A 12,656-nucleotide genomic window follows, 5' to 3' on the forward strand; every position below is an offset into this window, starting at 1 on the left:
GTGGGATTAAACAATTTTAAATTTAAATATCTCCGTATTTTTTGTTTTCAATGTAACAATCAAGAATAGATTATTGTGCATTTTTTTCATTTTGCAAAAAACAAAGTGTATATACGATGCATTTAAAGCTGTAGTAGACACAAAAAGAAAGAAAAACTAGAGAAATTAAAACAAAAATGCAAAAGTGTATTTAGCAAAATTGAAAATTTTAATTAAAAGTTATACAGACTGTTTCAATATAAGAAAAACCGAAAACACAAAAACAGTTTGATGTTTTCTTTATAAACAGGACAGCAAAATATTATGCAGAGGGACTCATAAAACTGTACAGTAGGAAGACGAATAGTTCATTGTACAAATGTCTATTCCATTTCGTAATGACCCTAAGAATCAGTTTTGTCAAGTACTACTTTATAACAACATCTAATACACATACAAGATTGTATAACAACATCAAATACACATATAAGATTGCATAACAACATCAAATATACATATAAGATTGCATAACAACATCAAATACACATGTAAGATTGCATAACAACATCAAATACACATATAAGATTGCATAACAACATCAAATATACATATAAGATTGCATAACAACATCAAATATACATATAAGATTGCATAACTGTCAAAATCTATCTGTAATTATCTTGCATTATTACATTTATTGGATCTAACTCGTAACCCTATTTTCTGATAGATTAGCTGGTTACAAGCTTACCATTGCATTATATTATATACATATTTATATATATAGAAGTTGAGATAAATGAAATGTAGGGATGTGCGCACTGCGCAGTTTTGCGTCAGCGTAGATCTTGATTCAAGAAACGTTAAAAGTAATTAAAAATAACGTTAAAAGAAATATTTACATATATAAATATATCAAATAGGACTGGGCAATGAAACCCATAATTTTTTGGTGTGTGGAAAATTAGTAATAACATTTAAATCCCTAAAATCGATTTAGCACTGAAAAAACTTTACATAGAAATCAGCAGTGTTTGTATTTTCTCTCAAAGTTATTTCAAAAACCATTTTTTTCACGTTTATTAAAAGAAATGATACTGTGACGAAATACAACAGACATTCCTACATGTTATTTATCTCAACTAATTAGTCTTATATCACTAAGGCAATGATTGAATATTATTTTTACTATTATAATCATTATTATTATTATTATTGTTATTACCATTATCCCTTTTAATCCTTTCCTGTTCTGATTACTTAAATAATATATTTAGATGCGATCATCAACATAATAATAATCAGAAACAATGTATTAATAATGAAAATAATAATAATAAATATTCGTATCTAGAGTAGACTTAAAGGGACTGTAAGCATAATGTCAAGTTACCCTACATGCAACGATGGCAAACCCTGGTTTACATAATCGAAAGCTTTGTCTGATCAACTATGAATTAGATTTGCATGTTAATGTTTTATTTAACTGTATATTTTCATTTCCGGTTTCTGTGCGAAAGTGACGTGTGCATTTATTGTTTATAAGAAGCAATGAGAAAACTTACAGGAATATACACTTTTTTACTTCACATTTATGATCCAGGGGTCAATATAATTCCTTTTTCAATCCCATTTGGGATTGACAAATTTGAAAGAAATGGGGGCAAATTCTTTAATTGGGGGCAAATTTTTTTTATATGATAATTAAAAATAAAATTGGGGGCAATGGGAATTATATTGACCCCTGTTATGATCAGATTAAGGATTCAAGGGTATATAAGTGATATATCGGGCATTGCCATTTCACGCACCCCTGACTCTTCATTAAAAGTAAATTCAACCTAAAGTCTGACCGGCTGGTCCTATTGAGTGTCTGCTTTATTTACCCAATGTCCGGGCGACACAGTACAAACTGGGACAGGAAAGGTTTACTCGGCTCGGAAATTCAAATGTACTACGGCTGCCCGTGATTTATGCATTATAGAGGGTCACTTAAAACTACGCCTACAGTCCCATTTTAAAAAAAGGTTGTACTGGATGAGCAAGAATCATAGGAAACAATGAAATGATAAAGTACAAGGGTTTGGAATATTGCTGTTTGACTCCAGTGTTTCATGATATTTACATTTTACACTTAATCCGGAAACGACTTTTCATTCCAAAAATCTTGAAAAATTATAAAAAAATGGTTGTATGGAGTGTGTTTATAAACATCACGTAGATTTGTTCTTGAAACTAAAGTTTATCATTTATACTACCATATGAGTCCATGACCTCTACCCTGAAACGATTTTTTAAACTTTGTGTTTAAACGTAAAGATAGGTGTAGATGATGGGTTTTTTATTTTATTCCATCTGCGACACGTTTTCGAGAAAATGTGCTCGTGAAAATTCTCTTTTGCTATACACGTTAATTAAAGTATATTTCACGTAAGATTGAAACAATTGATGTTTTAAATCAATTTTTTATAAAAGTTATTGAGAAGAATAATATTGTTTTATATTTATAAAATGTAGACAGATAAATTTGCTTTTCCCATAAAGAGTGCATAATTTCAAAACTGGAAGAGTTACGAGGTCACAAGGTCGTAGCAGCTCCCCCCACCCTCTCCCCTGTTTTGTAGCAGCCCCCTCCCCTGTTTTGCGATTACTTAGCGAAAAAAACTATTTTTATTTGTTTATAAATATACAAAGAACATTTTTTTTAACGATTCATTCACAAAAAATAATCTTGACCAATGAAACCTTACAGAAATGTTGATAAAAAACGGTTTAAAATATTTATGAGAACTTTAAACATAATTCTTGTCTTTAATTGGAATCCAAATTTGAACCAATACAACCAAAAGTGTTCTAGATTTGGATTGAAAAATTTGAAAAATTAAAACTTTCTAATTTTTTCAATTCTTAGGCTCAATAAATTATTTCTTCTGAAATTCTCGTTTAAACGTTACAGTTTAATCAGTTTAACCAATTGGGAAGATTGCATAACAACATCAAATATACATATAAGATTGCATAACAACATCAANAACTAACCTACTACCCAACCTAACTATTCAACACTAGACCTAGACCTAGCTAGTAACTAACCTACTACCCAACCTAACTATTCAACACTAGACCTAGACCTAGCTAGTAACTAACCTACTACCCAACCTAACTATTCAACACTAGACCTAGAACTAGCTAGTAACTAACCTACTACCCAATCTAACTATTCAATACTAGACTTAGACCTAGCTAGTAACTAACCTACTACCCAACCTAACTATTAAATACTAGATTTAGACCTAGCTAGTAACTAACCTACTACCCAACCTAACTATTCAATACTAGACTTAGACCTAGCTAGTAACTAACCTACTACCCAACCTAACTATTCAATACTAGACCTAGACCATGCTAGTAACTAACCCACTTCCCAACCTAACTATTCGACACTAGCATAAGACCATGCTAGTAACTTACCTATTACCTATTCAATACTAGACCTAGCAAAGTAACTAACCTACTACCCATCCTAACTGTTCAATATTTAGCCCTAGACCTAGAACTATACCTAGCAAGTAACTGACCTACTTCCCAACCGAACTATTTAATATTTAGATCTAGACCTACTTCCCAACCGAACTATTACTAGACCTAAACCTATACTTCTTACAGAGAAATTGGATAGAAAATATTTATTTTCTGCTAATTCAAGAATTTAGGAAAGTGAATATTAATATTTTTAACTTTGAACAGGTTGCAAACAAAGTGTTCAACAATTGAACTTGTTTTTGTAGATTACTGACAAAAAGTCCAACAACATTAATCAGTCGAAGGTTAATAAGGGTTCAGTTGTAAATCGAGCCATCTTTGCATGGAGGATCACTTTACATTCCGCATACAGTCCCTTTAATCCCTAATTTGTGTATGGTAACAAAGTAATTAGTCTTACCTTGGTCTTACGCAGTAGCTTCCAAATCTACTTATTAAGTGAAATGTGCCTGTGTATACTGTACACTGCACAATTTGCTGTTTTTTTATTTTAAAATCGTCACTTGAGCCTGACAGTCATATTTCTGTTTCACACAATGGGTCTCACTGTAACTGGAACTGGACATAAGTAGTTTAATTTATAAATCTTCAAAAAATTTAATTTTATCAAAATTCACAGATTTTAATTAAAAAATCTATTTATGTGGAAGAGTGCAAAATGTATAAATCTGCCAATACTCATGTTAAAACTGCTTTGTCAATTTATGAACAATTCTGCTGGGCACTAACTAGTCTCAGGGTTGTGCAAAACTGAAGAAACAGATATAAAAGTAATATTTTGTATGCACACAGCGCAGCACACAACAAATGCACTAATTGAAGACGAACAAAATTACTTTAGAATTATTTGTTAAAAAAAGTTACAATTGACACATGCAATTTTAAGTGTTTTGATTTGTTTAAAATGTCTTTTGTATTTCAATTTTACTAGGATTTAATTGGCCTTAACTTGAAGATTTCAACAAAAATGACGAATATATCCATGTTTTTCTGTTAGAAATTGAGAAATAATAAACGTGGTACGCTATAAAAGATTTAAAGGATACCGTAGTGAATCGGACAAACCCAATTTTTTTTAATTGGATCTTGAATTTAAGTACCTTGAAATAAAAAATCTTACAAAATGGTTCCTCCCATGGTATTTATTTGATGTTTAAATATTCACGAAACCTCGACTTGCATATATTTTACATTAACAAACGACTTTGAAAGGTTCTTTAATTTTTCATTCAACAGCTTTCTTCGTGAACATTTTAATAATTGAGTTTTTTAGTCTTCAATATTTCAAACTTTATCTATGTACTAGCGTTGCCTGGAAAAAAATCCGAATTTAAAAAAAAAAGATGTTTTAGCCTATACTACCTCCAGGGAAACAAAAAAAAATGGATGAGTTTCCCCAAAAAATTTCAGCGAATCCGGTCAGCTATAGATAGCATATGTAAAATTTCAAATATATTTATGTATACGAGCGAAGAGCTTTATCATATGGATAAAGCACATGCCAATTTATAGTGCGTTTTCCATTTAAATTTTACATTTGTATACTTGTAGTGCGTTTAAATTTAAAACGCATAATCTGAAAGGAAAATTTACAAAGGAAAAAGAAAGCCCTTGAGGTCTTTTCAATAAAACATCGAGAGAGTGACGGGAGGGATTTAAATGTTTTTTTTTTTTTTATAGGGGATTAATTACTGATTACGACTCCGCCACTTTCACATTTTTCCCGCACCTCTTTCCCTTCCCTTGTTTAGCGGACACCCCTGGCCCTGGGGGGGAATTTAAATATTGGTTTAATTGCGAACCTTGAAAAACGGTTTGAAAAAGGGGGGTTAGGCTTCAAAAGAAGATTGAAATTGGGGGGAGTTTATAGGGTTGAATTTTGGCTTGAGTAAACATACTCAGATAAACCAGGAAGTTTGGGTGCTTCGTGCCCACCACACTTTATATCCTTATTTTTACATTTAAAGTTGAGATAAAAAATAATATGTTTTTTACTGACACACGCACTGAAGAGCTTTTAAAGAACAAAATTATTTTAGTTTTCTAACATCTAACCGGACACATTTCTAACATCTAACTGGCCACATTTCTAACATCTGACCGGATACATTTCTAACATCTAACCGGATACATTTCTAACATCTAACCGGATACATTTAATACATCTAACCGGACACATTTCTAACATCTAACCGGATACATTTCTAACATCTAACCGGATACATTTCTAACATCTAACCCGATACATTTCTTACATCTAACCGGATACATTTCTAACATCTAACTGGACACATTTCTAACATCTACCTGGACACATTTCTAACATCTAATCGGATACATTTCTAACATCTTACCGGATACATTTCTAACATCTAACCGGATACATTTCTAACATCTAACCGGATACATTTCTAACATCTAACCGGATACATTTCTAACTCTCATAATTGTGCATAAACTTGAGGAACCACAAGATTACAAAATCGGAAAATTGATATCGCATAAATTTGACCTTCTCCCTCTGTCTAGTTTATAGTGAACAACCAGTTAGAATTTATTGAAAAAAACAGGAATATAGAACTTTGAATTAACATACACAAACAACCCCAGCATATTTTTTTACATAAATTGTACTGCAGTTTGGGAAAGGAATAAAACAAACTTGGTCTTTGTTGCGTTTGATTTGTGTGTAAACAGATGTAAATATTTGGGAAACGTAATGATATATTTGGGAGATACTTACTTAACTGGGAGCAATGAATTGGGAAAATATTAATATTTTTCAGATTAATGGCCGAGAGAGAGATATAATCATGTAGGGAAAAAATTGAAAACAGCTAATATCTTGAAAACATTTTGGGAGTCGTTTTTGGGAAAATATATTGAGATTATTGATATTTGAAACAATATTGGGAAAATATATAGAGAGTATTGGGATTAGAGACAAATCGAGAAAATATATCAAGAATATTGGTATTGGAGACAATATTATGGAAATAATATAGAGATATTGGGATTAGAGAAATATTGAGAAAATACATCAAGAATAATGGGAATGGGGACAATCTTGGGAAAATTTATCTAAAATATTGGGATTGGAGACAATGCTGGGAAAATATATCGAGAGTATTGGGATTAGAGACAATATTGGGAAAAGTTATCGAAAACATTGGGATCGGAGACAATATTGGGAAAATATATCGCGAGAATTGGGATTGTAGAAATTTTGGGTAAATATAACGAGAGTATTGGGATTCCGGAGACAATATTGGGAAAATATCTCAAGAATATTGGGATTAGAGACAATATTGGAAAATATATCGAGAAAAGAAAAACCCTCAGAAGAGCAACATTTTTGTAAACAATGACATGATAATAAACCATGTTTTACAAAAGATATTGCAAAAAAAGATCCAAAGGGAAAATTTTTAAATGCAGGCTAAATACATTAGGCCTGTTATTTATTTAATACCAATTATATGACTATTTTATTCCGAACCCCATGTTTTTACTTCACAAAATTATGTGTCGTTCTCAAAAGTAACAAAGCGGTAAATAAAAATGAAATAATTTGGTTCAGTCGTTTCGATGCTTTAAAAAATTTGAAATTAAAAACATTTAATTATACGTGGGAATATTATTTCATGATGTTGTAATGCAAACAGACTTGCACGTATCTTTAAACATAAGCTTATTAAGTGAAAATTCTAGCTGTGTTTCATGATTATTGGAATAATTAAAATAGTAACTCCATAGTTTTATAGCACCCACCGTATTCGTCATAAAGGAAAATGCAAATATAAAATGTACACCCACAGTAACTCTAAGTTGAACCCAAAATGGAAATTTAAGGACATTTTGAGAGAGAATTGACGATTTTGTCAATTTTGGTAGAATTTGATCAAGGTAAGAACAAGATAAACTCCACTGATTATAGCCTTGCCACACTTCTTTCAACAAACTTATAAAATTTCGGATTTTAGATAACTTGTCCTTGTACGTTAAAACAACAGAATGAAAGATTTCTGAAGCCTTAAAAAAATGCTGTTTTAAATTTCAATTTTAAGAAAATCGATGTTCCGAAACTTACAAGTTCAGAATGCCCCCGTTCAGCATGGATTTGAATATATGAATAACATTGAGGATGCAACCTCATGGTTCAGAGGGGGGGGGGGGGGTATTCTGAAAGTGAAAAATAACGTAAATATATCCAAGAACTTAATCTAAACATTTTATATTTACAGATGTTTAGTTATGTACCATGCAACAAAGAAGATTAATGAAAACTATACAGTCAGAATCAGAAAGACCCGGAATTAATGGATAGTTGATCAGGCGACATTACAATTACATATCTCAATTTTAAATTCTCAAAAAAGGCAGACCACATTTTGGAAATGGCAGGATTAGGGCTATTTGTTATTATAGTTTTATCAATCATATCTTTAAAATTAGATTGGAAAGTCGTCTCATTAATTGTAAATTAATTCCGGATCTATCTATCTATCTATCTATCTATCTATCTATCTATCTATCTATCTATCTATATATCTATCTATCTATCTATCTATCTATCTATCTATCTATCTATCTATCTATCTATCTATCTATATATCTATCTATCTATCTATCTATCTATCTATCTATCTATCTATCTATCTATCTATCTATCTATCTATCTATCTATCTATCTATCTATCTATCTATCTATCTATCTATCTATCTCTACATCTATCTGCCTAGAACGTGTGCTAAGCAGTATGCTCAGGAATGCTTGGTGTCGATTAAACTAGTTTGTCTAATAACAATTCATTCATTCATTCATTATTTAATCCATCCTGTAATCCATTCTTCCATTTATGTATTCATCATGTAATCCATTTTTCTTCCTTTAATTTATTCATTTATTTCATATTTATCATTTAATCCAATATTCAATCCATTCTTCCATTTTTCCATTAATCTATTTATCATTTAATCTATTATTCAACCCATTCTTTCATTGATCTATTTATCATTTAATCCATTATTTAATCCATTGTTTAATCCATTATTTAATTCAATCTTCAATTGATCTATTCATCTATTTTTCAATTAATCCATAATATCATTATTAAATCCAATACTGAATCCATAATTTCATTTATCTTTTCATTATTAAATCCAATACTGAATCCATAATTTCATTTATCTTTTCATTATTAAATCCAATACTGAATCCATAATTTCATTTATCTTTTAATTATTAAATCCAATACTTAATCCATAATTTCATTTATCTTTTCATCATTTAATCCAATATATAATCCATAATTTTATATATCTATTCATCTTTTAAAAATTATTCTTTCTTATAAACATCTGTGAATAAAAAAAATGTTTATGGCCTGGGTCCAAATCCATTTTATTTAGTGCGGATCCAGGATCCGGATCTGTATCAAAATGAAATGCATCCACAACGCACTGATCATGCACGTAAAATAAAAATGGCATGCGCTGGGTAATTATCCGGTAGTTCATATGAACATATTAAATTATGTACATATTTATCAATTTATGAACTATTGACAGAGCCAAATCGCATTCATCCCATTTTTTGCGCAAAAATTTAAATTTATTTTGCGGATTTCTCTTTTTGCAGCGAGGCATTCTTCCGCCCGGGGGCGGGAATGCGGCGGGCGGGCGGAGTGGGCGGATCAATGGGCGGGGCAAGTTGACAAGACAACCAGGATGTTTAGATAATGGGGGGTTGGATGACAAGGGACTACGGGGTAAAGATAGTTCGAGTTCATCATTTATCTATCAATCAAATCATCTTCATCCATCCTTCCTTCCTCCAATCCATCCATCCCTTGCCATTCATCTAAACATTCCTAAGATAATTCTAGGAATTATTCTTGTTCAAATTATTTATGAAATGTGTCAAAACAGTTTAAATTCGTAAACTTATGTGACTCAACATTTACAAAGTGAATCGTATAATTCATGACTGTGGGTTTAAAGCTGATCAAAAAAGACAAAAATTAATGAGATATCCATGTTTTTCGGGTTATTGTGGTTTCACTATTTATTGAGTTTTGTGGTTTCTCTGCAAAATGAATTTGAACTCTTCTACTGCAGATAAAATGGGAGGAAATTACAAGAATTAAAAATCAGACAGACCCCTAGCTTTAAGTTGAAAGGCCATTTGAAATTACAAAGAATATCTCTTTAAAGGGACTGTAGAGGAAAAATGAAAGGGGGTATAGGCTGAAACCTAGGAGTTGAGCAAGACCCATGAAAGTTCTATCCGATGTTCCTGTCTCGAGAAATTGATATAAAACTATGTCTTGAATTGAATTTTTGATGTCACAAGCTCAAATTTTCTAATCTATATATTTGCAACCTAAAGGTTAAATTCAAATAATAATAGAAGCAAACCTAAGTTTTCTTAGGCTCCTCTGGGATATCGTCGTTTTCAGATTGGTTGTGTATTTCCTGAATATGATCCGTTTAACCGTACTACTATACTTGACCATGGGTAATAAACTTGTTCTGCAAAATAAGTAAATAATGTACTTTACTTCATTTACCAAACTGTTTTAATTGGATTGTTTCTATTTTAAAAAACTTTTTCTTTCTGTTTTTAAATCTGTTCCATCGTTTTAGATATTCTCACCTGTTTATTCCCTACTTAGATATTCTCACCTCTTTATTCCCTATTTAGATATTCTCACATTTTTATTCCCTATTTAGATATTCTCACCTGTTTATTCCTTATTTAGATATTCTCACCTGTTTATTCCCTATTTAGATATTCTCACCTGTTTATTCCTTATTTGGATATCCTCACATGTTTATTCCCTATTTAGATATTCTCACATGTTTATTCCCTATTTAGAAATTCTCACCTGTTTATTCCCTATTTAGAAATTTTCACCTGTTTATTCCATATTTAGATATTCTCGCCTGTTTATTCCATATTTAGATATTCTCACCTGTTTATTCCCTATTTAGATATTCTCACCTGATTATTCCATATTTAGATATTCTCTTCTGTTTATTCCCTATTTAGATATTCTCACCTGTTTATTCCATATTTAGATATTCTCACCTGTTTATTCCCTATTTAGATATTCTCACCTGTTTATTCCTCATATTCTAGATATTAATTTTGAAATTTTAAGTATTTTGAAATATTTGAATGCATGGGATTGAACCCACTTCTCTGCAAAGTTTGGGTCAAAAGAAGGTTGTGGGAGACATCGAGGATCAGCTGGAATAGAGGAGATGGAGGAGAGGGAAACCTCATTAAATAAGGGGGTGGGGGTCACTCTGAAATACGTTAACAGTCCTCTTAAGTAATTTGGTAGTTAATTACTAGTATAGTATCTATTTAGAGAACAATAGATTTATTATGATTGAAGAATAACCATAAATTGATAACTTCATACTTTTTGGTGACGTCATACATTCTCGTTAAATAGATTCAGCAATAAAAAGATTTATTTTTCTGAACAGTCGTTTTTTTTTACAAGAGACAAAACTGCATGTGCATTTTTTGTTGCTATTTTTAGTCATAAAATTTTGACATTAAAATTGCATGTCCCAATGCACCTTGGACGTGAGGTTTGTTGGGTGAAAGTAGTAGGGTGTAGGGTGTAGGGTGTAGGGTGTAGGGTGTAGAGTGTAGAGTGTAGGGTGTAGGGTGTATGGTGTATGGTGTAAGGTGTAGGGTGTAGGGTGTAGGGTGTAGAGTGTAGAGTGTAGGGTGTAGGGTGTAGGGTGTAGGGTGTAGGGTGTACATATATGAAGTTAACTGGATGCAGACAAATATTATTGTTATACGTACAACCTTAAAAGTTCTCCTTATTTAACGAGACAAAAAAAAAGACAAAGTCAAATCAGATTTTATTTCATTTTTTTAGAAAAAACTTCAAGCTTTTCTTAATTCTTCAATACTATTTTTGTATGCTTTTCATTCAACAAAAGTCCATTAATATATTCATAAAATGGACAAGATGATTAAGAATAATTTATTAAAGAATGTAAAGAAAAGCGTTTACCTTGGACAAAAAAACCCCTTAAAAATATAAATAAATGATACAAATTTTAGAAATAATTTTTAATGAATCTGGGATCCTTTCTTTGTAATCAGTTTTGCTGTACACTTTCATCTAAAGTCTTAGTAAATTTCAATCTTTAATTAAACATTTTTTTGGTTGTCTATTTAAAAGAATAAATGTAAAATAAAGCCAAGATTTGCAAAGAAAAACTTCAACAATAGTTCTTAAAATGTATTTTTATCTTAATTTAAAATTTATTTTTCCAAGTATGAGGTATTATTCTTAAAACACTTTAAGTTCTTATAAAGGAAAACGTAAAATTGTCAAAACTATTTTAAAAAAGTATATATTTGAAACACTTTTCATTGTTGAACAATCAAAATAGTATGGGACCATTGGTCAAGAAGACAATATTTATACTTTTTTTGCTTATTTTTTTTGACAAAGATTTTTTTTTGTTTTTTTACAACCTTTCTTATAAGGAAAGAACCTGCAAAGATGACAATGCCCGATTCACAACGGTACCTTTGAAAGGTTGGTTACAGTCCCTTTCATAACATTAAAATTTTTCAAAAAGAAGAAGTAAAATATTTGTTAAAAAAAGTTGTGAATTTAACGCTATTAAGAGCAACTATTTTTTATTAAGTTAATACATTCTTTTTAGTCTAAATCATATATTAAAATTCCTGTACAAAAATATAATAACTTCATATTTTACTTTTGAAATTATTTTTCTTTAATTTGAGTTTCCAGGGAAATGCATTTATTTATTTTCAACGAAATTTCTTAATCTAAAGAAAACGAAAACAACAAAAGTTTCTACGGTCTTTTGGGAACCACGCACTAAACATTGAAAAAATAGAACAAAATTGATTATAAAAAGAAAAAAAACTAAATTTGCGTTTTTTATTTCATTTAATCAGTACTGAGTTATTTTCAGGTATAAAAAATACATGATTTTGATAAAGCTTGCTTCTCGATCCCAGAAGTCAGATCAAACTTGTTTTAAAAGATTCAGCTATAAACACACTTCTGATATTTTGTTTTAAAAGATTCAGCTATAACCGCACTTCTGATATTGATAAATCT

The sequence above is a fragment of the Eurytemora carolleeae genome, unplaced genomic scaffold (assembly GCF_000591075.1).
Source record: "Eurytemora carolleeae unplaced genomic scaffold, Eaff_2.0 scaffold691, whole genome shotgun sequence".
Lineage (NCBI taxonomy): Eukaryota > Metazoa > Arthropoda > Copepoda > Calanoida > Temoridae > Eurytemora > Eurytemora carolleeae.